Genomic DNA, 27,621 nt, shown 5'->3' on the forward strand with positions numbered 1-27,621 from the left:
ACTCATCCTGCGTTAAGCACTCCAAATTTTCTATAAACGCGCCCCCGCCTTTGCGGTCGGCTCGTCCTGACATCAACATCACAAAATCCGCCACCACGCGTGTGGTTGGTCCACTATATCACCATAAACGTGCTTTCTTTGTCGACCTCTACAGGGAGAAAGATACAGTTATTAGAAACAAGGCGGACTGACTTGAACCCAAGACGACACCAATACATACACAGCACAGACATTTTACCTTCTTGCGTTCGCCATTACTCAGGATTCTATAGGTACTGTTTTCTGTTGGTCATCGTTGTTCGTCGGTTTTTTTTTTTACAGAGGACGTGTCAAAAAAAATGGTTCAAATGGCTCTGAGCACTATGGGACTCAACGGCTGAGGTCATTAGTCCCCTAGAACTTAGAACTAGTTAAACCTAACTAACCTAAGGACATCACAAACATCCATGCCCGAGGCAGGATTCGAACCTGCGACCGTAGCGGTCTTGCGGTTCCAGACTGCAGCGTCTTTAACCGCACGGCCAGTTCGGCCGGCAGAGGACGTGTCGTTGACTTGGATAGTGTGTTCTCTATTCGATTAGTAAGTCATTTCTTTCGTATCTCGACTTGCACGTCCTGTTCACAATATCTCATAACATATAGCTAGTACAACTCTACCTTGAATGGCGGTAGGATCTCAGTGCTCGCCATGCCACATAATAATTGCTCTCTATTATTCAACTATGTTGTTGTTGTGGTCTTCAGTCCTGAGACTGGTTTGATGCAGCTCTCCATGCTGCTCTATCCTGTGCAAGCTTCTTCATCTCCCAGTACCTACTGCAACCTACATCCTTCTGAATCTGCTTAGTGTATTCATCTCTTGGTCTCCCCCTACGATTTTTACCCTCCACTCTGCCATCCAGTACTAAATTGGTGATCCCTTGATGCCTCAGAACATGTCTTACCAACCGATCCCTTCTTCTAGTCAAGTTGTGCCACAAACTCCTCTTCTCCCCAATTCTATTCAGTACCTCCTCATTAGAGCACAGGAATTTCCTCAGCACTTTGTTCTGACATGAGTAATTCCATGTTTTCATACTTCTTCCAAACCAGCTCTCCTTTCCTTAAACACATAAATTACGCAACAGATACCTAGCCTAGTATTTACAAAATAAATGAATCAACATTTTTTTATTTATAAATTACTTTCTTCCTTGGCAATCCTCATAGTCTTCAATGCGACTACAACCAAGAACGTTCGAATCTATTATGGAGTTTCCCGGAGAATTCTTCATAAAGTTTCCTGAGTTGATTCGTGAATTAGTTCATCAAATCTTTTAATAGTTCATCCATTGGTTCCATCCACTTAACCATCACTCTCTCTCTTCACTATTCTCCTTATTCCCTATAGTCATTATCAACACGTCTGTCTTGTGGTCTGATCCGACCGGACACTTCTGACGATGGTCTGTCTGTTCTCTTTCGTCTGTCATCAGGACTAACTGACCCGCAATTTCGGACTGTTACCCAGGCGTCTACATGTTCCCTTAAATTATCTTCATCTTCTGACATATCATTTCCAAACAGCTCATAATTTATCTCAATATCGCCTGCATGCACTCGGTTTGCAGCGATGATCCGATCCGTGTCTTCTGTTTATCATAATCACCTCTGTTTTGTTCAGCCATGCCTACGTTAGCTACCACACTCGCTTCTTTGACAACTTTTCGCGGTGTACTACGTGTAAACACGTGTTCTACAGTCTATCATAGGACCCCCGTAACATACAAAAACACTACACTAACATACTAAATTGACAGAGGGAAAGCACAATTGTTAAGTATCTCACCTGTTCACAGATTTCACCCATAAAAAAAGAACAACCTGTTGTGACATAAACCCTTCCAAAATTTTCTCAACACTGATGCGACGCCGTAATCAACATTGAATCATTGAGTGGTTTCTATGTTAACCAGACACACAGAGGCAGAAACACTTTTAAATCAAATATGAAAACCGCAAAGCGCATGTAAAATTATGTAACAAATTTTTAACATAAATTGTTTCTGTAAAAAGAAAAGCCAGAATTTTGCTTTAGTCAAATCTCATCCAAATGCTTGTTGAGTTCCTTAGTTAGTTTAAGAGAATCTTTGTGAAAAGCTGTCAGTTTCTCCCTAGTATAACAATTCCCATCTGACTCCATTACAAAATATCCCATTTTTGAACTGTCCTGGCAGGAAAGTCGCCAAGCTGGATGGGAGGTGGGAAATTATGCAACTGAAAAGAAGTGACTTTATATATAAATATGGAAAAAAAATTGTCAAAATCACTTTTTTTGATTCAGTTAAAGGATTCGATTGGCAAAAACATCCCACATTGTAAGGTGGCAGAATAAATGGTCAGATTCACACCTTACATGAGACCTTTACAAATCGCAATGGGAAGGTGAAGATGACACCTGATGTAAATCGACAGTTATGAGAACATTTGCGTATCAATATGTAGTGGAAAAAGGCATGACAGTCAATTGATGGTAGTTAATAGACCATTCCTACACAATGCTTGTCTTTGAGCGGAAGGTAGAATAGGAAATGCGAGTCGAGTCGTTTTTAGTTTAGAAAAGCCAGCTCCACTACGCCGTAGCAAAGCTGTGCTGCGGGACTTACGCCGGAAACCACTTACATGGGGTGGCAGGAAGGAGGACAGCGGCGCTGGGCCAGGTGATTCAAGCCGGAGGACCACCTGTAGCGGGGGGCGTCTGCTCAAGGGCAGAGAAGCAGCTTTAAAAAACTGCGTTTCGGAATTCTAACGGGATACAAACAAAAGCAAGTGACACATTTTCGTCCAGCAAGTGTGACACACAGAAAGGTCAATGTACTTCAGGCACCTAGAAAGGGCACAAAACGTCCGATTGGCGAAAACGCACTAGGGAGGAGGAATATACTAAAGTTTCGACACAGTTCGATAGAAGGGACGTTGCGATTGGTAGAGGGTGTTTCTACAAAATAAGAGGAATGCTCTTATTGGTCGAAAAAGGCCACGACGTGAAAAAGGATTCCAAGTGGAGGGAGGCAGTTCTGCCATGAGTAGGACAAGAGAGAAATTTTCTGGGGCTCTTCTCTGAACTGGCATCAAGTGCAGAATGGAGCACTTAACGCTCCGTACGATGCAGAGAAGAAATCTGTGTGGACGTTGCGTTCACAGCGGCTGCACTCGAGCTAAAAAACTTAGCTGTAGCAACGTTTAGCTCCAACTGTGGAGAAACAAACCAGCTAAATTAGTTAATTGTTCTTGCGAGAACTGAGAGGGCACTATAATATGCACACTGCTCCAACCATGCCCATGTATATAGCCACATAATGGGACTAGGGCTGAGTACATGTTTTCTCGCATAAAGAGAAACATAGGGAAAGTTTCTGCTGGGAAGTTCAGCAAAGGCCAGATTAGTATTGTAGGAATTTCAGTGGGAGAGAGTGTCCTTGCAGACAGCAGCACATCGCAACTTAAGGTAAATACCATGTGCAAAGGTGTATACTTTGTTGGTTCACCAGCTTGCGTCCACTGTACACTCGAGTGGCCTTGGGTAATCTTGCGCTCAAATTTGTCACTTGACTAACCATCCACCGTAGACTTGATTGTCATCCTAAATAATACCAAACTTTGAACAAATGAATGATTTTGATAGTGTACATCTGTACATTCTTAAATAATGCGTAGGACTAAAATGTTTCCGTAAATCCTGTTTGTTGATTAATAATCATCTTTTTAGAAATGAAATCTTTTTGTAAAGTTATTTTTATTCTTTTCTATAAATGTGTAGAGTTGAATGAATCGTAAAAGATAAATGTATTCTTTTCGATAAACATGTAGGTTTGTATTGTCATGTGTTCACTTGTGTACAGGAATGTAAGCATTAGAAATAAAACAATAGATTTAGAAAGCGCAGGGAAATAACGGAACGCCGCGGAGGTAGTTGAGAAGGAAAGTTTTCGCGGAGCGGGAGGAGCAGCCGGCTGGAGTGGACAAGCGGCGCAGCCGGCCGCAGAGGAAAGAGGGCGGCCAGCACCGCGAAGGCCTGCCGAGGTGAGGGGAACAGGAGCAGCTGACAGCTGGCGTGGGGAAGCTGGTTCCTCGAGTGGCTTGAGAAACGTCTGTTGAACACTACATATCCCCACTAGGGACAAGTAGGTGAACATGCACACAGCTCACTGACATACATAACCCTCTAGGAATCCTGTAGTAAACGCCGGCTCCTGGCAAATATGAACACACACGGAATCTGCTTCAGCCCGACTAGGATAATCCGAAAGGCAGCTATCTTCTTGATTCCATGGAATTATGGTCGCAATACGTCACAGTTGACAGAAGAGGCGAGAGAAAAGAAAAGTTACAAGACAAGAACAGGAGAAGGAAGATGAAAATGGATCTTGGGGCAGTTGGTAGACGAAAACACACAAACATTTCACATACATATTGCCACAGAATATATCACTTTGGCGAGCCGTATCAAATTGCTGACAAGTTGAGCTCGGCGTGCAGGTATCTGGAAAGGCACTCACTGCCCAGTTGTCACAGCTATCTGCCCACTGTCTCACACTGTCACCAGTCTATGGCGACAAGAGATTCAGTCGTAGAGATTGTCGAGGCGAGTACGTAGCCGCAGTCAGTCGAGTTTGAGCGACTGGCGCAACCAGTCTGCGACTCGGCAGCAACGGTGGCACAGGAATTACGCCTGGCACAGGAATTACGCCTCAGCTCGCCGGGTGAGCTGGGCGGCGTCAGCGTCCAGCGAGAGTGGTATGTGAACCGAGTCCTTGTTTTGTTTGTTCCCCTGATCATTACAGTGATCAATGTCCACTTTTAAAACAGCTACCCCAAATCAAACACCATTGTTCAGTTTTTTAACGTCTCTTTGCACAGAAACATTTTGTTATGCTTTTCTGTAAATATGTAGATCTGAAATTTTTGTAAAAGAAATTTATTTCTTAAGCACTTAGAATACTTTCTAATTTAGACTTCGTATTTTTTTTACGTGTACGGTAAAAACGACAAATACCACCAATTTGACATATTTGAAGTATCAGTAACATTAAATAAGACGATCATTAGTAAAAAGTGATACTGTTTTGTCTTTGCTTTAAAATAAAGAAATTTAAAGTTAAGAGAGTTACGGCATTTAAACGTTAAATAGGTTTTCATGAGGTACGATCCCTCTTCTGCCAATTTCTGCTCTATTTCGTAATCTTCCTTGTGGTTATGCTTGTTAACACGTGACACATTGTTTTGGCTAGCTTAAGATTTCTAGTAATGCTTTCAAAAGCAATGGGATAGCAGACTGCATTAGGGAACAGTAAAAGATCCACACTGCTTGACAGTTGCCACATTTATATTAAAGAGCGCAGAACAGCAGTTTAAAATCTTGGTGCACAAATCGCGTGTATGTACAGACTTCTAGCAATGACTAAGTGTTTGGTCGGCAAAATATTTAATGAGGAATTGTTTTTGTCAAGAGGCCTTCTGCTGCGTGAAACCTTATTTAACCAAAGCAGAAAATCAGTTAAGTAGAGGGTAATTACAGCAGTACTTTCTTGTAGGACATCGTTGTGCTAGTTATTTATAACTTCGACATATGCTTAAGTAATAATTGGCAGTCTTAATACGGCACTATTTTATTTGAGAAATTAATGAACTTCTCAGCAGTATGCTGTTAGATAGCTCTAACGTTGACTGGGTTTACCACACCTCTGTGCCCACGAACTGAGACTACATTGGAGTCGGTAATTACTTCCTGGCATTAATTTATTACTCTACACTTTAAAGCTCAAGTACAGCTATGTTCTGCTACGACTATAATCTAGTGCATGAAACTTTTTGTTCTGTGACCGATAGTCGATTGTTGTCCAGAAACTGTCTGTCGTCACTCCTTTCTTCGAACTATGCGCTCAGTTGGAACACCTCGTTAACCTCTTCGTCTTCTTAACCTACCGTTCCAGTGCAGCAGGAAAGACGTGACATTCAACGTTTTGTTGTAACGGAAGGGGGGGGGGGGGGGAGAGAGAGACACTCACTCCTTGACTTACAGTATCATTCAAATACTTTGAAATATGCCCCTATTCTTTGCAATGAAAGATCAAAATACTAAATATCTGGTTCTTTTTTTTTTAGTCCGCTATTTCAAGCTGCCAATCCAACGGAGTCGTAGCTGTTCAGTATTTAATAGACATTGTTAAACTCTGAACAGTTCGTACCCGACTCGTGCGGAAAGTGAGGGGGAAGAGGGTGCGTCTGCTTAGCGTCAGCTATGATCACTTGTGAGGCTCGGAGTTGTTCTGGTATCCAGGTTCAAGGAGAGGACAATCCTCCAACAAAAAAAACATGTTAGGTTTCAGGACTAAATCAATTCCTGCAGCTTAAATATATTTAGAACCATTAATAAATTTTACACTCTGAACAGTAAGTTTAAAAGCGAGCCAACAGCCAGCCGATGGACGTGACGAGATACGGTGGGCCCGCTAGTGTTGTGGCGGGGGGTGGCAGGGTGGCTGCAGCGGCGACACGAACGGCCCCGCGCGGCAGCCGCCGAAGTCCTGGCCCAGCCGCACGCACTGGCCGCGGAACGTCTGCAGCTGAAAAGCACGCCCACAGCAGCTGCGTTAGGCTCACGTGTGGGTAGGTGTTTGTTGGATGACGGCTCAGAGCCACCATTCTGGAAACACTAAACATTTAGAAGTACCACGGGAAACAGTTGCAACACAAGTTAAAGTTTGGCACTGTGGTGTTGCCTTGTGCCAAATATTAGATGGCTAAGTCAAGTAGTTATCCACCTACAGATCATACTGAGGATGAGAGCTTTGAAATTTACGTTTATCAAAAGAAGGGGGTTAGTTGATAAGACATCCGATATATCAAGGTCTTAATTCGTTAACTCAAGCGAAGGGAGCAAAAGGCTTGTGTGCAATGCCACGCATGTTCCAAGTACAAGTTGCAGTTAGCGATGGAGACACTTGCACAGTACGGAGTAGCGTGGAGGGCGACACGGAACCAGCTTTAAGAGTGGTTAGTGCAGTTACTACGTACGATACAGCTGGGGTTAGATCTGGAAGCCACACCCACCACTTGTATTTCCACAGTGCACGGGACAGGAGGTGGTGCCGGCTTTGGCGAGCCGGTACTTGACTCTGCAGCTGTTGGTGTTTCCTGAACAGTGCTTGGCGCGTCCCGATACTCTTCGTCCCTCTGAAGCTCCTGAAACGCGTGCACAGCCTGTTACATAACAATTTTGTAATTTTAATCTTACTGTTGCAACTAATAACGACGCTAAGTTTTAGACAGAGCTGGTCGCCATTGTTCATCTGTCACAACAGCGATTCAGACTGAAGTAAAAAATGCCATCATGACAAGACGACTATAATTTTATGCTATTATATTAGCAGTACAACCTCGTTGTGGACAATAGGACTGGCGTCTACACAGTTAACCTTCATCATGCAGACACTGTTTATAGGAGTCGGGCGCGAAGGTTCTGCCGAGGACTCCTCCGTGGTTATCGGCCGGAGTAACATCACTTTAGGGTACTCTGACGAAGCCTGCAAAGAATAATCATCTTACTGCACGAAGTGGCACGTACATCAAGAACAAGGACACTGAATTACAGAACGCAGTTGTAAGGTAATCACAGGAGCCAATCTGTTGGATTTGAGTCCGCAACGTTTCAATACCGATATGTATGTAATTTGGCAGACGCCTTAGGAGTACCCCAAATCTACTCGTGATGTTCAGTTAGAAGTATTTTTAGCACCTATTTGTTAGATGCCATGTGTCGATAAACGCAGTAACAAGTTCCACCTAAATCCCTCGACAGCATGTGTAAAGGAAATGCTATCGTTAGATAAACGTTGCGATAGCTAGATAACTATTTGTTATTAATCAGGCAGTAATTTGAGCTACCCGTCGCGTATTGGTTAATTTTCTTGGAGGTAATTCATGATGCCTTCATCTGCCGTTCGTTTTGTTTGGAGCACTGTACTATTTCGGACTTAGGCCATTCAATTATTTTATGGGTTTTTTATGCCTTGTATGTCGCTGCTCCTATGACTCCATTCTACGTTCTTATAAATGAGTATTACGCTATTCTAGGAGGTTTGCAAGAATCGCTCGGAAGAAACTTGCTGCACTAAGTAGCGTGCAACATCTATTGCTGGAGCATAAGGAGGGATCATGAGCAACGACAAATGGCATTAAAAAGTCCGTAGTATACGTGAAAAATGGCCTAAGTCCAAAACTGTACAGTCTTATTTGAAGTGGCACGGAAGCTGAAGGGATATCTCAAACCCATAGCAATTTCTGACGCTATCTCAGCGAAAATATTAAGTTATGCTTAAGAAAGCAGTAGTATTTTTAACTGTAAACATTGAGCTATTAAGGAAAGCTGTGGCTGCATCTTTCATTCCGTTTCTCAGGTCAACGCCAAGAAGGCAATTATGCCACGCGGTCTAGGGAGTAGGGTAAGCAACCACGCGTGAAGTTTTGGTTCATTAGTTTACAAACGGTTGAAAGGTCGTCGCTGACGATAGCGAAGCTACTGGAGATTCGGTACAGATACAGTAGTGTTCGTAACTGGTACTATATGCCTGGATCAATTCACAGAGGCTGTGCTGAAAGGCGTATTCAACAGCAGCATGCTATGTAGCTTTTTTACGATTCTTTCTACGTATTTCTGGTGTCTTTTCTACCGGCAGTTAAACTGAGGATTTTTCCTAGTTAAAGGAAGTTGTGTACTATTTCTTAACGAAGTTGGAAGATTTGATGGAATGATCTAGTAACTACGGAATTTAGTTTGACAATTTTATTCATGTCCTTGAAGGATAGATAAGCTGTACGCTTGAGGACGTTTTGAATTTTTTTTAAAGTCCGCTTTATTTAACGTTCAGTGACGAGCAGTCATTTCAGAACGGGTCTGTCGACAGTTGTACTAGTATTTAAGTTTTAAGATCCTTGTCCATTGGAGTCATGGACGTTTCCTCAGTAACTGCACTTAGGAGGGCTAGTACGTAGTGATGAGATTTACCTTTCCTTCCCGAGCGGTGTGCTCTGTTGGCGCCTGCATTGCGCTGTTGGAACCGCCGGTGCACTCCGTCACCCCAATCAAGGCGCCCGCTGTGATCAGGACCAACAGAACCAGAGAACCCATTTGCTGCTCTTCCTGCGTAAGAAGTTTTTCCTATATAAGACCAGCATCCGGTAGAAAATTAAGTTCAGTGTTAAATTAACACCGTTAGTTTGCATTAGAGCTAAGTTCGTGAAGTTATGCATTGGGTATGTTAGTTTTCTAGAAACTAGTATCAGTATAATTATTTTGGGAGTCTACACTGAGCAATTGTATGCGTTAGTTAGGAAGTCACGTGTAATAGAAAATTCAGAAATTTGTTGAATCAATAACCTGAAGCTTCGAAGCAAGTTTCGAGGCCCTGTGTGAACGCGACAAACTGGGCGTATAAAATGAAGATTGCAGGAAGAGGTAAAATACACACCTCTTTGGACACACGTACTCAAATTATGTGGCTTTAGTTTTATTTGTATCAAACAAGAAAGAAATAAAATCTATGCTGACCGGGTTGTTCAATTTGAGTTTGTTTATGGTTGAACGGGAATTAACTTTAAGTTTAGTATTACGTAAGTAATGCAATTAGATAATTTTCTTCTATTCATTTCAGGCACAGAATACTACAGAAACTACTAGCCGAGATCTATAGACCTCCCACTGCAAATCCTCCGAGACTACAAATAAACATCCAAACATAATACTTACTCTGGACTTTCCTCCCACTGGCGAAGCAAGGCTGGAGTGTGACACACGGCAGCCTGGCCACACTTCTTATAGACCGCCTCCCTAAACTCAGAGTTGGGAAGAGGTCGCCACAGCCTCTCACCGCGCAGGTAGGGGCGCCGCCGGACGTTCGCCGAAGGAACTAAGAGCCTGAAGCTGGCCGCAGCGGACCAACAGTCCAGCAGAGAGGAACGCCGCGTGTGTAAGACGCGGAGTGTAGTGATGGGTGGGTTACTGGTTTTTTCCGTAACTGAAGATCTAAATTTGAGTAAAATTTCTGCTTACTCTTTTTCCTTGTTTGTAATCTAGAATGACTGGTCTTGTGCTGTTAAAATACGTGCGCATGGTAGGTGTCGAAGGCCCCATTAATACTTCAGGTTCTCTCGGATATTTTCGGATTCATTGCGCGTTTTGCCAAGTTTAGAGCACCAATAAAAACTGTTTTTTTTTTTTAGTAGCTATAAAATGCTTGGCCCAGGGTGGTTTTAGGATTCCTTCCCAAACGATTCACAGATGGAATGTCGGGGAGAACAAAGGTAATAGTTAGGCCTCTTTATATGCTATCATTTGAGTAATTTTCTCTTCAGTCTCCACGGGAACGGTAATCGGAAGGGGAAAAAAAAAATATTGTTTCGTCCTCAGAACCGGTTCCTCGAATTTTGTACACTTGTTTTAACGAGGTGCATTTCTTAGTGTGTACCACCTGTGGTATTGTGATATTAATCTCCCCACAATGCGTGGAAGCATTGCAACTGGCCTCCCTCTAACATCGATGTTTTTTAGACTAACCTTACATTGGCACCAGGCAGTGATAAGTACTAAAGGTGCAAGTGTTTTACGTAAAAATTTTGAAGACTAACTCCTGCCTTCCGTTGTAGTGTTTTTCGTAATTATAAATGTTTACTCTCAAATGTTTAAATAACATGCCAGGTATTTAAGTGGTGTTACCAAAGACTGCTTGGTTTTCACGTTTCGTAACGTACACACCATAGATTTTCTATAGACTTAACTAGTCGCAAATATTCACACTTGGCATTTTTATCACTACATGGATAAAAATTACAGTTTTTATCAGATAACTGCATTGTATGTGGAACGACAGGAATACGTAATACTTAATATCTTATAATGTACTGATGTATTTCAGTGAATAGTTATATCGATATCTATCTTGAGGCACGCCAGTGCAGCTAGTCTGCCGATGGCTATTCAGATAATGCCTCTCAAGAAGGCCCGAGTCCGACAGTACATTTCGTGTGGGCGTGTCCAGAATGAATCTAATACTCTGCAACGGTGTGTACACTGTCCACTTACTAAGGATAAGACCGTATTAGACGTACTGGAACGCGGCGGCTGTTTTCCTTAGGCACTTACCTATCAACGTGATCTATCCGACAACTTTCACAACCTAATAAAACAATTATACAAAATGATACTCGAAATTATCAAATTGGGGTATGTGGTCGTGCCAAAAAGTCCTTTATTGAAAGTTGTCGTGATCTTATTTGGTGCAATTCTTATTTTACTGGTTTAGATTCTAGAGCCATTTGAATATCTTGTTACGAAAACACGTTAGGAGCTTAGCAGCCATCCTGAGCAATTGAAATAAATTTTAAGTCATTGAAGTGGGCATTAACAGATTTTCGCGTTACTTTCGTGACAAGATAATGGTTCTGATTGAAAGGAGTCAAAATCAGTGAACACTCATCGCACCAAATGTTTTGAAATAATTGTGAACAAAAATATGCTAAATCACAGGTTTTTTAAACCTTACCTTCCTAATGTAAATACCATTCACGGAGTTGATCATATCTGCTAATTTTTGAGTTGACATGGTTGATCGTGCATTAAAGTGTTCGCTGAAACATCAAAGTGTTATCTTCCAGAATGTTGCGAAACTGTAAAATGCAACTAGTCGTGTTCGAGTTTACATGAGCAAAATTCTCCAAGTAATGCGCTAATCTGATAACTCCATAACAAAGAAGTATGGCAGCGTGGAAGGTGTGACTACCGAATGCAAAATTTAACACTTTCTGTATTTTGGCACCATCGAAGGGGCGTTAAACCTTAATCCTCAATTAAATGCTGCAGTGTCTGAGATTACACCGTTTTGAACACTAGTATGCTTGTGAGTACCGAAATGCGCTGGACCACAATTGCAGGTTAAGCGGATCTTTCTCATTCGATAGCCCTCATGGCGAAAATACTTTTTTTCGTGATTGATGCACAGTTTACAAAAAAGGTGACAGGAAAGAAATGAGCGATAGGCTTAAATTCCGGTACGTAGGAAAAAGTTACCTCCAAAAGTTCAGGCGATGAAACATGAATTGAGGTAGTGAGAACCATAAGGACCCATAGCACACAGTTAAGAGAAAAATAAATCTATTTGAAAATCAGATTTGTGGGCAAACCACCAGTCTTATAGGTTTGACTGGTTTTTAACTAAGTCTCAACATCTTAATTTCATATAAAAATGCACCTACTTTAAATAATTTGTTAATTTTTGCCATTACTATAAATTCACAAAATTTTGGTGTAGGCTAGAGTTATTAACGTCTTGTTGACTGTTGTATATGGTTCGTAATGTGCCTCCCACCAACGTATTTCGTCACTAGAGCTTGCAGGGCTTTTACAAACTGTGGGGAAATGACAAATTCTGGCCACACTCAAGGCCACTTCAAGGAAATGATCTCCCACGACTCCAAAGAAAAATGCTGCTTTAAACAGTTGATTGCACCCCGTTCAAAAATCAGTAAAATTTCTGAAACGTAAATTGTTACCACGAGCGTCAACTTCTGGTTTCATAGTGCGGTCTGTAACATTCTTAGTTTTTCGAAAATGTTCAAATGTACCAGTATACAGGTACAGCACAGATAAAGCTGGCTAACAGTAAGATTAACAAGTGTCAAGAGCGTGCGTGCTAGAATCTCAAAGTCGGCAACGATGTGCATTAGCCCCATTCGGTTTTCAGTTGATACTGATTTAATAGCTCGTGGTTTTGAGAGAATGCGTTTCGTTTCAACTTTGCACGGCACTCAGAAATGTCGCAGCTGCGTTGGGATATGAGCAATAATGGTGGCTAGTGGAACCAGAATTGCTTGCAGTTACAAAAGTAAATTACAGCAGTTGTCGAAGTACAGGACATAAAATATTGATACTCGGCTGCGGACTCGAAAAAGCCTATTTCAAAACGTGGAATAATTGAGAGAAATTTGTTTGGAAAATTAATAAGTGATACGGGAAGTTTGTGTTAGGTAAGAAAACGGTAAACACGAGAGCCATTGCAGTGTTTTAGATGTGATGACATTACATATGAATGTCACGTGCTAGAATCCTTTGCAGCTCTTAACTGTAGTTTGAAGAGTTAGCTTTCCTTAAATACAGGTAAATAAATGACGCAGAAATATAAGAATCCGGGAGAGACATTGTTTATATAGCGGCAATACTACGAAACGACAGAAAAGTGTGAAGACATGAAACAGGTAGTAAGACCTGACACGTTCTGCACCTGTTAAAAAACCGCATAGAAAACTGGTGCGGTCTGAGCTCTAATCGTGCAGCAATGTTTAGTGTATTTATCAAATGGGCCTGGGGGAGCTGTTCGGTGTTTTTATTCGCAATTAGGATCGTACTGAAAAATAAGATAATATAGCTTCTCGTCAACTGATAGTCTGCCTGAACAAACCGTCTTGTCTTGGAACCAGATATTACGAAATTAAATAGGAGATAATGAAGCATAACCTTAAGTCATTTCACAAATCCTTCGAACAGCAACTGACAAGCACTTGTCTGTATATAGACTGACTGTTTGGTTCAGTAGCCCTCACCTAAAAGTCATTTGTGGGAGTTTATCAATTTCCCCATCCTGATTATTCTTGTTACGTATAGATATTAGGGAACTCCATTACTGCTTCCCGCCGCGGTCGCCCCCCAGACAATCTATAAAATGCAGCAGTCCTTTGTGGTGGGCCGAGGCAGCTCTGCAGACAACGTCGTTAGACCGTCATTGGTTTACTGCTGGCAGCTTTTTATCCTGCTGATGAACGAAATGATGTCTGAAGTTAACGCTTTGGTCCATTAGCTTCGGTAAAACCTCCGTTTCAAAAACTGGTCGGAGGTGAAACTGAGTCATAAGTTGAGTTGTATCGGAATCGGAGGCGAAGCTCCACGATGTCGCTAGTCGATGCAGCCGGTACGGAAGTGCAGTCATCTCACGGTACTGATCGCCACACCGAGAGCGCTTTTGACAGACGGAGTTGAACCCCAACTCAGCCTTTCTTTTCTCTTTATTTTTTATTTTTAATGTTCTCTCGTTGCTAATCTTCACTGTAAAACTGCATCCAAAACACCGAGATTGGTGCATATATACATAAGACACCTGTAAACTTTACAAAATATTATACTTTTCCTAACTGAAATTGTAATATCTTTCCGTTAATTGATTACCGATAGTAAAATATTGCAACTTTTAATGTTCCGCTAGACAAGTTATAGTGCAAGATGTGATTTGGAATGCAGAACCAAAAATATTTCTGTCGACGTTTTACGATCGATACCCAGACATATACGCAAAGTAGTACCTCCTACCTGGTGGCTTAAGTGGATGGTTAACTTCTGGTGTTTGTGGTCAAAATAAATTTTTTAAAGATATTTCTTATTTTTCAGTACACTATTGCACTTTGGGCACCTAGGCCATTTTCAGGTGCTTAAAAAGGAGTCTCAGCTTGAGTTGGGGTGTGCGTTTTTTTTTTTGCTTTAACGTGGTGATTTTACACCACCCAAAAACTCCTGTTAGGATTCTTATTTAAAAGTCAAACTGATGCGACCCAGGCTTCGATGACAAATCCCTGGCCTGGAATGTCTCGATACTTCTATAACGGCCGGCTTTTTTTTTTTTACTAAAGCAACGTTTGAAGCCTTGACAATGGCCAAAGAGCCGAAATTGCGGTCATGCATTGAGAAATAAAACATTAACAAACGGCAGAAAGATGTCCTTCAAACAGTATGTAGGTAGTGTCGGATATTGCCGGCTGTGACGTAACAGATTTTTTAAGGTAGAATGGTGATTTTCTTGATTTTACGCGAATACTCATCAAAATAACTATGGCCGCTGTTGAGTGACAAATTGGCTTGAATTATACAACTTTTCTACTAAATACAAATTAATTCCACCGTGTGTACGAAGTAATATCCAGGTGGTACTAATATACTCTGACATAAAATTCATTCGGTTAATTACTTCATAGTGTTTTCTTTTGTCGTGGAATGTATTTTCTGTATAGTCACATTCGCTTGTTTTAAATCATATGACCACAGAGACACTTGTAAGTGAAAGGCATAGTCAGTCATGAAATGGGAGACCCATGAAGAAATTCGTTGCTTTATACCCCCACAAAACTATTTAGTAATTGATAACTCCTCACCGTAATCCAGTAAATGTTGCTGTTACTGAGTAAACATGTACATCGATACTCCGCAAGCCACTGTACGGTGCGTGGCGGAGGGTACGCTGTACCACTACTACTAATTTCCTTTCCTGTTCCGCTCGCAAATGCAGCGACGGAAAAACTATCTGTACGCCTCCGTATGGGCCCTGTTGTCTCGTATCTTATCTTCGTGGTCCTTACGCGCAGTGTATGTTGGTGGCAGTACAATCGTTTGCCAATCAGCTTCAAATGCCGGTTCTCCAAATTTTCTCAATAGCATTCCTCGAAAAGGACGTCGTTTCACTCCAGGCATTCCCATTTGAGTTCCCGCAGAACCTCTGTAACACTCAGTTGTCGGAACATGCAGGTAACAAACCTAGCAGCCAGCCTCTGAATTGCTCCGAGGTCTTCCCTCAATCCGACCTGGTACCGATCCCAAACACTCCAGCAGTACTCAAGAATCGGTCGTACTGGCGTCCTACGTGTGGTCTCCTTTACAGGTGAACCGGTTTCCTGAAATTCTCCCAATAAAACGAAGTCGACATTTCGTCTTCCCCACCACTGTTCACATGCCCGTTCCATTTCATATCGCTTTGCAACATTATACCCAGATTTTTAAACGACTTGACTGCTTCAAGCAGGATACAAGTAATACCTTAACAGAACTTCACAGGTTTGTTCTTCCTTGTCTAAGTTATCTTATACGGATCTACAGCCTCTCAACTTCGACACCTTACCATACACTACAGTATCGGTAGCAAATAACCGCAGACTGCTGTCCACCCCGTGCGCCAAACCATTTATGTATATAAAGAACAATAGCGGTCTTTCGCTTCGTATCTCTTTTTCCTTATTTGCTTTGTTTTATTATTATTATCATTACTTGCGTAACAACGCATATACGAAAAGAGCCGCGAAATTCCTTTCAGTAATGCTGTGCCATGAATTTCTTTATAAACATTAATTTTCAACAAAACAGAATATATCGTATTGTTCTGTATCTGGCTTTCTATTAAAGGAACATTTTTACGTTACTGTAACTCACTATAAAATTCAACATATCTTCCCTACTTTATAGTTATTGAAAATGAAAATTACTTTGTCATGAATACTGATGTTACAGTTCGCAATGATTGCTCAACATCAAAATTTTGCAGTGGATTTTTGTTAACAGTAAAACACCAATAATTACCACGACTAGCACAAGAACATGAGACTACTATCGGAGAAAAATTACGTTTTTACTATAAGGTTTGCCAGACCAGAACTAAGCACAGCAAGATTCCTATTATGTTACGTAGGTAAATTATCTTTTTTGTACTGTTAGTAATATATCCTCAGCAGCCCGCGTCAATCTGCAAAACACATCATAAAATCTGCTGGTCTGCTCTGCAAGTCCGGAAGCTGAAAGAAATGATTTTATTTCACTATTACCTTCCCGCTTCCTTGCGGGACGATAGATTTCATTTAATGCAGTTTGAATGCGCCGCAGCAGCGGCTCGTTCGTTCGTAGCGCAGCTCTGCACCACGGATAATATTTAAATAACTGAAAATGTCTTAAAGGGATGGGATAATATGCCAAGCAAGCTACTACAAATAATAATTCAAGGTTTCATTAAGTAACTCTATTCAAAACATTTAAATATGTTAATTATTACACACCTTTAAAATGAGTACGTAATGGCATACATGTCTCAATCTTGACAAAAGAATGCTACGCTAGCGTACAATACAACGTCACAGGCTATCCTACTCTCGTAACTCCAAGAAGAAGACAGAGAAATTAATGTTCGTGCTGTATTATTTATACTAGTCACACATTTTCATCTTTGTTAGATATTTATCGTCTGGGCGGTTTCAGTACTCGCCGACACAGATATTATCTAAAATAAATAATAAAAAAAGTACATAATTCCATACAATAACAAAACATGATACACAATGTTTTCTCTTTACTACATAATGTCTTTTGCTAATAGACGTTCCAGGTCCTACCACACTTGTCTGGAGCACTCCTGACGGTACCCTTCTGTCTGACGAACACTCGCCGTCGAAGACAACATACTGGGTTCTATTACTTAAGAAGTCTTTGAGCCACTCACATATCTGATAACTTTGGAATAAGCTCGTACCTTTAATAGCCTGCAGTGGGTCACCGTATTAGTTAGTTGGTTGCGTGTTCCATTGGTCAATCGTACGGCACGGTAGCCGTTATGATAGGGAACGTGTCAAGTGCACAAGCAATGGACCTATGCAACAAGATTATATATTACAATACAGAGTTAAAGATTAATATTGCTATTATTTACCCCATTCCCTTAAATGGCACAAAATGCATATACTCTATTTATAGATTTATTTATTCCTATTCAAGAATTCATCTATGGTATAGAGGGAGTTGTCAGGGAGATATGTCAGTTTATTTTTGAAGCTATTACTGCTGTCCGTTAGAAATTTTATTTCATCTGGTAATTTGTCGAAAATTTTTATAGCAGTATACTTTACCCCTTTCTGTACCTGATAGGTTGAGTAAAGAATAGTGTAAGACTTCCTTTTTTCTGGTATTATAATCATGAATGTCACTGTTGTTTTTAAACTGGTCCATGTTGTTGAGAACAAATTTCATTAGTGAGTAAATGTACTGTGAGGCTGTTGTAAGAATTCCCAAGCTTTTAAAAAGATGCCTACAAGATGTGTGACTATGAACCCTACACATTATTCTAACCACTTTCTTTTGAGCAGTGAATACTTTTTGTGTAAATGTTTAGTTACCCAGTGGCCGAGCGGTTATAGGCGCTACAATCTGGAACCGCGCGACCGCTACGGTCGCAGGTTCGAATCCTGCCTCGGGCGTGGATGTGCGTGATATCCTTAGTTTAGTTAGGTTTAAGTAGTTCTAAGTTCTAGGGGACTGATGACCTCAGATGTTAAGTCCCATAGTGCTCAGAGCCATTCGAACCATTCTTTTAGTTACCCCAAAATATTATTCCTTACGACATCACAGTGTGAAAGTATGCATAGTATGTTAGCTTACTAATTTCTATATCCTCAAAATTGGCAATTATTCTGATTGCAAAACTTTCTGAACATAGTCGCTTTAGAAGATCCAAAATATGAATTTTCCAATCAAAATTCACATCTATATGTAGGCCCAAAACGTAGTATTCTCTTCCCTGTCTACTGACTTTTGTTACATTTACTGAAGGAACTGGACTTTTTGCAGCAGAAAATTGGACGTACTGTGTTTTTTGAATGTTTAGAGCAAGCCCATTTGCAGAAAACCAGTTAATGATTTTTCCAAAGACCTTATTTGTATCATTTTCAATTGGAGTTTCTTTTGCTGGATTAATAATGATTGCATCATCAGCAAACAGGGTCAGTTCAGCTTCCTGTTTCAGATAGGCAGGGAGGTCGTTCACATATATCAAGAACAGAAGGGGACCCATGATAGAGCCGTGTTAGATGAAGTGGCAAACTTATTTAAATCACTCGACCCATATAAGGAAACTTTTTGCTTCCTGTTCTGTAGGTATGACTTAAACCACTCATTTGCTATTCCATTTATAGCATAGAACTGTAATTTCTGTAACATAGTGTCATGGTTCACACAATAAAATGCTTTGGACAAGTCACAGAAATTCCTACTTGTGACATTTTCCTTTTAAAGACTGTGGACAGTGAAATTGTTTATTGCTATCTGAGTGGAACAGCAGTTTTGAAATCCAAACTGTGATTACTAAGTATCCCATTACTGTTGAGATGGCTAACCACTCTTGAGTACGTTGCTTTCTCGAAGATTTTTGAAAATTCTGTTAGCAAGGATACTGGCCGATAATTATCGACATCTGTGATGTCTCCCTTTTTATAGAGAGGACTGACAATGGCATATTTCAACCTGTCTGGGAAAATACCTTGAGTTAGAGATGCATTACACGTGTGACTCAGAACATCAGCTGTAATTGCTCCACATTGTTTTAATATCTTATTAGAGATGTCATCTACTCTAACAGAACATTTATTTTTCAAAGATTTAATAATTTTACTTATTTCACAAGAGGTTGTTAGGTGAAAGTTAATCTGACTTTCTTCAAAACACTCTTCCATGTACTGCCTGGCTTTTTCTTTTGAACTGTTCTCACCAACTTTTTGTATTAGACTTGTGTAATGTTGGCTAGGATGGTCTTGTTCTCTGTAATAGTAGTACTACCTACCCCCGTGGTTACTTTTCCTGTATCCCTTCTAACATCGGTCAATATTGATTTGATTTTATTGCCAGAGTCGTTAATTTCATCTCTAACACATATATTTTCTGATTTCCTTACAACTTTTCTCAGTACGTTACAATAATTTTTATAGTGTAAAACTACTTCTGGCTCTTTACTAGTTCTTGCTGTCTCATACAGTTTTTTCCTTTCTGAAGACGCTTTAATACCTGTAGGAATCCAAGGTTTCTTTGAAAAGTGTGTGGTGTTACATTTAGTAATTTTCTTTGGGAAACTGTTCGAAAAGGGATATAAATTTATCAGGAAATACGTTGCATTTATCAGCATTTGGCTCAATGTATACATCTCCCCAATTAACATTTCTTAAGCTTTCTCTGAAGTGCTCTATAGATACCGGGTTGAGCAACCTCACACTTTTACTTGATGGTTTCCGAACTGTACACCCTGTTAGGTTTTGTAAGTTAATCAGTTGTGCATCATGATCTGACAATGCTTTCCGGAAATCTAGAAATATGGAATCAGCGTGTTGCCCTTCACCCACTGGTTGCAGTATATCATACGAGAAAAGGCAAGCTGAGTTACGCACGAGCGATGCTTTCTAAATCATGCTGATTCGTGGACATAAGCGTCTCAGTCTCAAAGTTTATTATAATCGAAATAATATGTTCAAGGATTCTGCAGCAAAACGAAGTTAGGGAAGTTCGTCTAACTTTTCTGGTCAATTCTGTTACGTTTCTTACATACTGGAGTCACCTGTGCTTTTTCTCCAGTCGCTCAGCACTTAGTGCTGGGCGAGAGGTTCACGATAAATGCAGGCGAATGCCGTAGAGTACTCTTTGTAAAATCGAATTCTGATTCTATCTGGGCCTGGTGATTTATTTGCTTTCAAATCTTCCAGTTTTTTTTAAGCCAAGGATGCTTATTACTATGTCGTCCATACGGGAGTCCGTCCAGTCACCGAACAGATTGCGTCACACCTTCTATATTAAAACCACTAGTAAAACTAAGATAAGACAAAATGTATTACACAACACTGACATTACAAACACCACCTTATAGCACTTAAATGTTTCCAGTTTGTGGCCTCAATGTGATTATATCATGTTCACAAGTCTACAACTCCACTTCCAGAAAAAAATTCAATTACAGAATATAGTGGCTGTTGCTTGATCACAAGTATGTCTGCTTCTGAACATCCACTGTGGTAATCATCGAACGTCTGGTGACATGCGGTTGAACATCTTCAGTAATGCTGTGAAAACACTGTCCAGTGTGTTATTTAAATGACAGCTTGGAATATCAATGTCGACGTTAGCCATTTTCTTTCTTCATTTGTAGCTTAAACAGCAGCTTACTTGCACAATCTCAACTGTAATCTCTTGGAATCTTACATTTTTTGTCACTGCTTCTCAATACTTGCATCATTCAAATCCTTAAATTCATACATTCGCTAGTAGGGGAGAAGAGGGCAGTGAGTGCACACGAGCTCTCTCTGCATTGTTGCCAGATCTCCTTAGGTAAATATACGACACGTCACTTTCAGGGTTCCCCTTCCCGCTCCTGTTCATGTATCGTGTGTAGATGCATAATATCCAGATTTTTCCCTCAGTAATAACGCCACAAATGAATTACCGCAGCTGTAGTGGCGGAACTAAGCTCAGCTCGTGTCCTATTTCGTCACACTCCCTCGATACGCGCAATTTTATTTTTCCAGTCGCTATTTTTTTTAAACCAAACTCTGCCTACAGTCAGAATTTCCCCATACTTTAGGTGGTGGTGGTGGTGGTGGTGGTGGTGGTTAGTGTTTAACGTCCCGTCGACAACGAGGTCTTTAGAGACGGAGCGCAAGCTCGGGTTAGGGAAGGATTGGGAAGGAAATCGGCCGTGCCCTTTCAAAGGAACCATCCCAGCATTTGCCTGAAACGATTTAGGGAAATCACGGCAAACCTAAATCTGGATGGCCGGAGACGGGATTGAACCGTCGTCCTCCCGAATGCGAGTCCAGTGTGCTAACCACTGCGCCACCTCGCTCGGTTGCCATACTTTGGGATTTGCTCTCAGTATACATATGGTTCCTCACTGCAGTGATGCCAATAGTTTTCAGCTGTATAAATTACTCTACTGTACTGTAGCAACTGTTACGGATAGAACTATCGCCAACATCGTTAATTTGAGTGAAATTGCTCCCATAATTCTCTACACACATAAGCGTGCAGCCATTCTGACCATCCCCACTATTGTCGAGCTGCATACAACAGCTGATGTGTCAGTGGTGTATTCAGTACTGGGGAGCTTGCACTTACTCTGACCTGCATACTGCAGTCTGCCACCAGTTGTGATGTCATCTTGAGTACCGAAGCCTTCTGGTACTTTCCTCTATCGATAACGATCCGTACAGGGTGTGGTGATGTTACAGACTTTAAAGTATTATGGAGAAGCGTAAATGTATCAATTTTACATAAGGGCCCCTAGTCTGGAAACGGCAGAGTCGAAAGCTTTAGGCGAAAATCATTGATACTTCTGACAATGGAATACATGTACCAGTACTGTTGTTTATAAGATTATAAAGTAGATAATTTTCATGGACCAAAACGAGCAAAAGATGTCCACTAAACATGGGCTCTTAAGGTATGTTTTGGAGCCCATGTTTCATAGACATTTTCTCGTTTTGGTCCATACCACAGCCTCTGAAAGTTGCCTACCCCACTATCTTAGCAACAACAGTACCAGTACATGTATTCCATTGCCAGCCCCCCTGCAGGTCCGGGGTAAGAATAGGCCCAAGGTATTCCTGCCTGTAGTAAGAGGCGACTAAAAGGAGTTTCAACCGTTTCGGCTTTCCATGTGATGGTTTGACCTCCTTTTTTCAAAATTCTACAGAAGTACGAGCCTTTTGGGGAAGGACACCTTATGTGGTGTATCATTGGTCCTCAGTGCACTAAGACCTTGGAACTCAGCATTGTAACGGCGTTGTAACCACACCCACTATTCCTCCAATTGGGCCTAAACGCCTGATGGGTTGCACACGTTCTGCCCATAGTGTGCCCCCATCTGCACCTACGATCATGATGGACTTTCCATGGCACCCGAAATCCAGCACGGTAGCCAGCCCGTTGTGGTGGGGTCGTCATGTACCCTCTAGGTTGTAGCCCCTGACAACACAGGGATCATACTGCCGATACCTGAGCTGCACCCTCCCCACGTCAGCCAAGGAGTAGATGCCCGTCTCCTTGGGGCATCAGGACTCCCGGCAACGGTCATCCTGCCAGGTGGCCCTTGCTGAGGCTGGGTGGCGCCCGTGGGGAGAGCCCCTGGTCGGAGTGGGTGGTATCGGGGCGGACGTTTCGCAGATGAAACGTCAACATGTATCAGGTCGCTCTGCGGCCGAGTCTTTTAAAAAGAAATGTACTGTCTCTGGTTCTCCTGCCCTTTCCCCCTTGGCCACTCCCTGGGAGGAAGGACAGGCCCGCCGGCTTGGGGCGAAGTACTTCCCCCGCTAATTAGTCTGTTCTCGGACCGATGGGGGGACGTTCGCCACCTCCAAGCCCATGTTCTTTGTCCAGCACATTGAGGACATCTTTGGGGAAATCGAGGCTCTCAGTAAAATGCGTTCGGGGTCCGTTCTTATAAAGACTGCCTCCGCCACACAGTCGGCGGCGCTCCAGGTGTGTGACCGACTAGGGGACATCCCAGTGTCCATTGTCCCACATCTGGCGCTGAATAGGACGCAGGGGGTTATTTTTCATCGGGACCTCCTGCTGCAATCTGATGAGGAGTTCAGGGCCAACCTGGAGCGCCGAGGCGTGCATTTCGTCCAGCGGGTTCAGTGCGGCCCCAAAGACCGTCGCATCAACACTGGAGCCTTTATCCTCGCCTTTGAGGGGGACGTTCTCCCGGAGAAGGTAAAGGTGATGTGCTACCGGCGCGACGTGCGACTTTACGTCCCGCCTCCTATGTGCTGCTTTCGGTGTTTGTGCTTTGGGCACATGTCGTCATGGTGTGAGGCTGAGCCCCTTTGTGGTGATTGTGGATGTCCTCTTCGTGAGGAACATACATGGATCCCACCACCTCGGTGCGTCAATTGTCCTGGCATCCACTCCCCTAGATCTTTAGACTGCCCCGCGTATCAGAAGGAGAAGGACATTCAAGAATTAAAAACTTTGGATCATCTCTCTTATTCTGAGGCCGCCTCCATCCCGTGACATTGACAACTTCGTTTGCCTCAGTCGTGTCCACTCCTTCCACAGTATCCTCACCCCTATCCTGTCCCCCCTCCACCTCCTCACCCCATCCGGGGTCTCTGCCTCCGCCTCCCAAATCCCTCCCTTCCAAATCCTCCTCCCTCGCGGCCTCTGCCCCTCTGCCCCAGGGGCCACTCTTCATCCTCCTCCCCCTCCGTCGCCTGAGAAGCGATCCTCTTCTCAGGCGTCCTTCGGGGAAACGTTCCGGACCCCGGCTTCCAAGGTCCGGCGTTCCAAAACGGACCCCGCGTGTGAGGACCTCCTTCGGGTCCAGCCCACCATCCCCGTGCCTCATCGGACTTCCAAGAAGGCCTCCAAGAAGAAATCTTTATCCCCCTCTCCACCCCGGCGCGTTTCGTCTGACGCTCCATCCGTGAGTCGCTGCTCCCGGCCGTCCTCAGTTTCGCCGGGATGCTCTGCTGCCAGGCGCTCAGCTGGCCTCTCGTCGGCAAATGATGCTGCCCCTCCTACGCAACCCGGGAAAGCGGCCACAGCTGGCGACGACTCAATGGAACAGGATCCGCCTGCCGCTGGTTGTAGCGTTGTTCCCTCGAAACCTGGCCCCCCACGGCCATCGAGGTGACCAGCTCTTCATCCGTTTCATTCCCCCCTTTTTTCTGACTAGCGATGGCTTTGTTACATTGGAACATCAGAGGTATTCGATCTAATCGGGTGGAATTACAACTGCTCCTCCGCATGCACTGTCCGCTCGTCCTTGGTCTCCAGGAAACCAAGTTGCGCCCAACTGACCGTATTGCTTTTACCCACTATACCTTGGAGTGGTCTGACCTCACCCCTGCGGATGGTATTCCAGCTCATGGTGGGGTCATGTTGCTCGTTTGGGACGATGTCTATTACCATCCCATCCCATTGACCACCCCACTCCAAGCAATAGCTGTCCATATTACTCTTTCTGCCTTTACTTTTTCTGTTTGTACTGTCTACACTCCATCGTCATCCGCAGTTAGTCGGGCTGACATGATGCACCTGATTGTTCAGCTTCCTCCGCCGTTTTTATTGTTTGGCGACTTCAATGTCCATCATCCCTTTTGGGGCTCTCCTGCATCCTGTCAGAGAGGCTCCCTCTTGGCGGATGTCTTCAACCATCTCAATCTTGTCTGCCTCAATACTGGCGCCCCGACTTTCCTCTCGGACTCCACTCATACCTACTCCCACTTGGACCTCTCGATCTGTTCTACCACTCTTGCCCGTCGGTTCGAGTGGTATGTCCTTTCTGACACCTATTCGAACGACCACTTCCCCTGTGTCGTTCGTCTCCTACACCACACCCCATGCCCACGTCCTTCGAGCTGGAACATACCGAAAGCTGACTGGGGACTTTACTCCTCCCTGGTGACCTTTCTGGACCACGATTTTCTCAGTTGTGACAGTCAGGTCGAATACCTCACGGCTGTTATCATCAATGCTGCCGAACGTTCCATTCCTCGTACTCCCTGTTCTTCACGTCGCGTTTCCGTCCCCTGGTGGAATGAGGCTTGTAGAGATGCTATCCGTGCTCGACGACGTGCTTTACACACCTTTCGCCGCCATCCTACGTTGGCGAATTGTATTGGATACAAACGACTCCGAGCGCAATGCCGTAGAGTCATCAAAGACAGCAAAAAAGCTTGTTGGGCCTCTTTCACCAGCTCCTTTAACAGTTTTACTCCCTCTTCTGTCGTCTGGGGTGGCCTGCGCCGGCTGTCGGGCATTAAGGCCCACTTCTCGGTACCTGGCCTGACTTCTGGTAATGAGGTCCTTGTTGATCCTGTGGATGTCTCCAACGCCTTCGGCCGTTTTTTCGCGGAGGTTTCAAGCTCCGCCCACTACCACCCTGCCTTCCTTCCCAGGAAAGAGGCAGCAGAGGCTCGGCGACCTTCCTTCCACTCGCTGAATCTGGAACATTATAATGCCCCCTTTACTATGCGGGAACTCGAACGTGCACTTGCACTGTCCCGGTCCTCTGCTTCGGGGCCAGATGCCATTCACGTTCAGATGCTGGCACACCTTTCTCCGGCAGGCAAAAGCTTCCTTCTTTGTACCTACAATCATGTCTGGACTGAAGGTCAGGTCCCCATGCATTGGCGTGACGCCGTCGTTGTTCCTATACCCAAACCCAGGAAGGATAGACACCTTCCTTCTAGTTACCGCCCCATTTCTCTTACAAGCTGTGTCTGTAAGATGATGGAGCACATGGTTAACACTCGGTTAGTTTGGATTCTTGAATCTCGATGGCTACTTACCAATGTTCAATGCGGCTTTCGTCGCCGCCGCTCCGCTGTTGACCACCTTGTGACCTTGTCGACATTCATCATGAACAACTTTTTGCGAAAGCGCCAAACGGTAGCCGTGTTCTTCGATTTGGAGAAGGCTTATGATACCTGTTGGAGAGGAGGTATCCTCCGCACTATGCACAGGTGGGGTCTACGCGGTCACCTGCCCCTTTTTATTGACTCATTTTTAACAGACCGAAAGTTTAGGGTACGTGTGGGTTCCGCCTTGTCCGACGTCTTCCTCCAGGAGAACGGAGTGCCTCAGGGCTCCGTCTTGAGCGTCGCCCTTTTTGCCATAGCGATCAATCCTATTATGGATTGCATTCCACCTAATGTCTCAGGCTCTCTTTTTGTCGATGACTTCGCGATCTACTGCAGTGCCCAGAGAACATGCCTCCTGGAGCGCTGCCTTCAGCGTTGTCTAGACAGCCTATACTCATGGAGTGTGGCAAATGGCTTCCAGTTCTTTGAAGAGAAGACGGTTTGCATCAGCTTTTGGCGATATAAAGCGTTCCTTCCGCCATCCTTACATCTCGGTCCCGTTGTTCTCCCATTTGTGGAAACAACTAAGTGTCTAGGGCTCACACTGGACAGGAAACTTTGTTGGTCTCCACACGTCTCTTATTTGGCTGCCCGTTGTACACGTTACCTTAATGTCCTCAGAGTTCTTAGTGGTTCATCTTGGGGAGCGGATCGCACTGTCCTGCTTCGCTTGTATCGGTCCATAGTCCGATCGAAGCTGGATTATGGGAGCCTCGTCTATTCGTCTGCTCGGCCATCCCTCTTACGCCATCTCAACTCCATCCACCATAGGGGGTTACGTCTTGCGACCGGAGCCTTCTACACTAGTCCCGTCAAGAGTCTTTATGCTGAAGCTGCCGAATTACCATTGACCTACCGGCGGGACATTCTGCTTTGTCGGTATGCCTGCCAGCTGTTGTCAATGCCCGACCACCCCTCTTATCAGTCCTTCTTCGCTGATTCTCTCGACCGTCAGTATGGGTTGTATGTGTCTGCCCTGCTGCCCCCTGGAGTCCGCTTTCGTCGCCTGCTTCGACAATTGGATTTTGCCCTCCCTACCACCTTCAGAGAGGGTGAGAGCCTGACTCCACCTTGACTCCAGGCTCCTGTTCATATTTATCTCCACCTCAGCTCGCTCCCGAAGGAGGGTACTCCGGCTGCAGTGTATTGCTCACGGTTTGTCGAACTTCGTGAGTGACTTGCCAGTCACACCTTTATTTACACTGATGGCTCCAAAACTCACGATGGTGTCGGCTGTGCCTTTGTCGTCGGGGCCGTCACCTTTAAATACCGGCTCCTCGACCAATGTTCCAGCTTTACGGCCGAGCTTTTTGCTCTCCATTAGGCCGTTCAGTATGCCAGCCACCACCGCCATTCATCGTATGTACTCTGCTCTGATTCACTCAGTGCTCTTCAGAGCCTTGGAGCTCCATATCCGATCCATCCCTTGGTGCATCGGATCCAGCATCCCTCCATTCTTTTGCTGATGGAACTCTCCTGCCAGCTTTCTGTGGATTCCCGGCCATGTAGGAGTGCCTGGGAATGAGGCTGCTGATGCTGCAGCCAAGGCTGCAGTCCTCCTGCCTCGGCCAGCCTCCCATTGTGTCCCGCCATCTGATGTTAGTGGGGTTG

Source organism: Schistocerca piceifrons, chromosome 2, assembly GCF_021461385.2.
Source record: "Schistocerca piceifrons isolate TAMUIC-IGC-003096 chromosome 2, iqSchPice1.1, whole genome shotgun sequence".
Lineage (NCBI taxonomy): Eukaryota > Metazoa > Arthropoda > Insecta > Orthoptera > Acrididae > Schistocerca > Schistocerca piceifrons.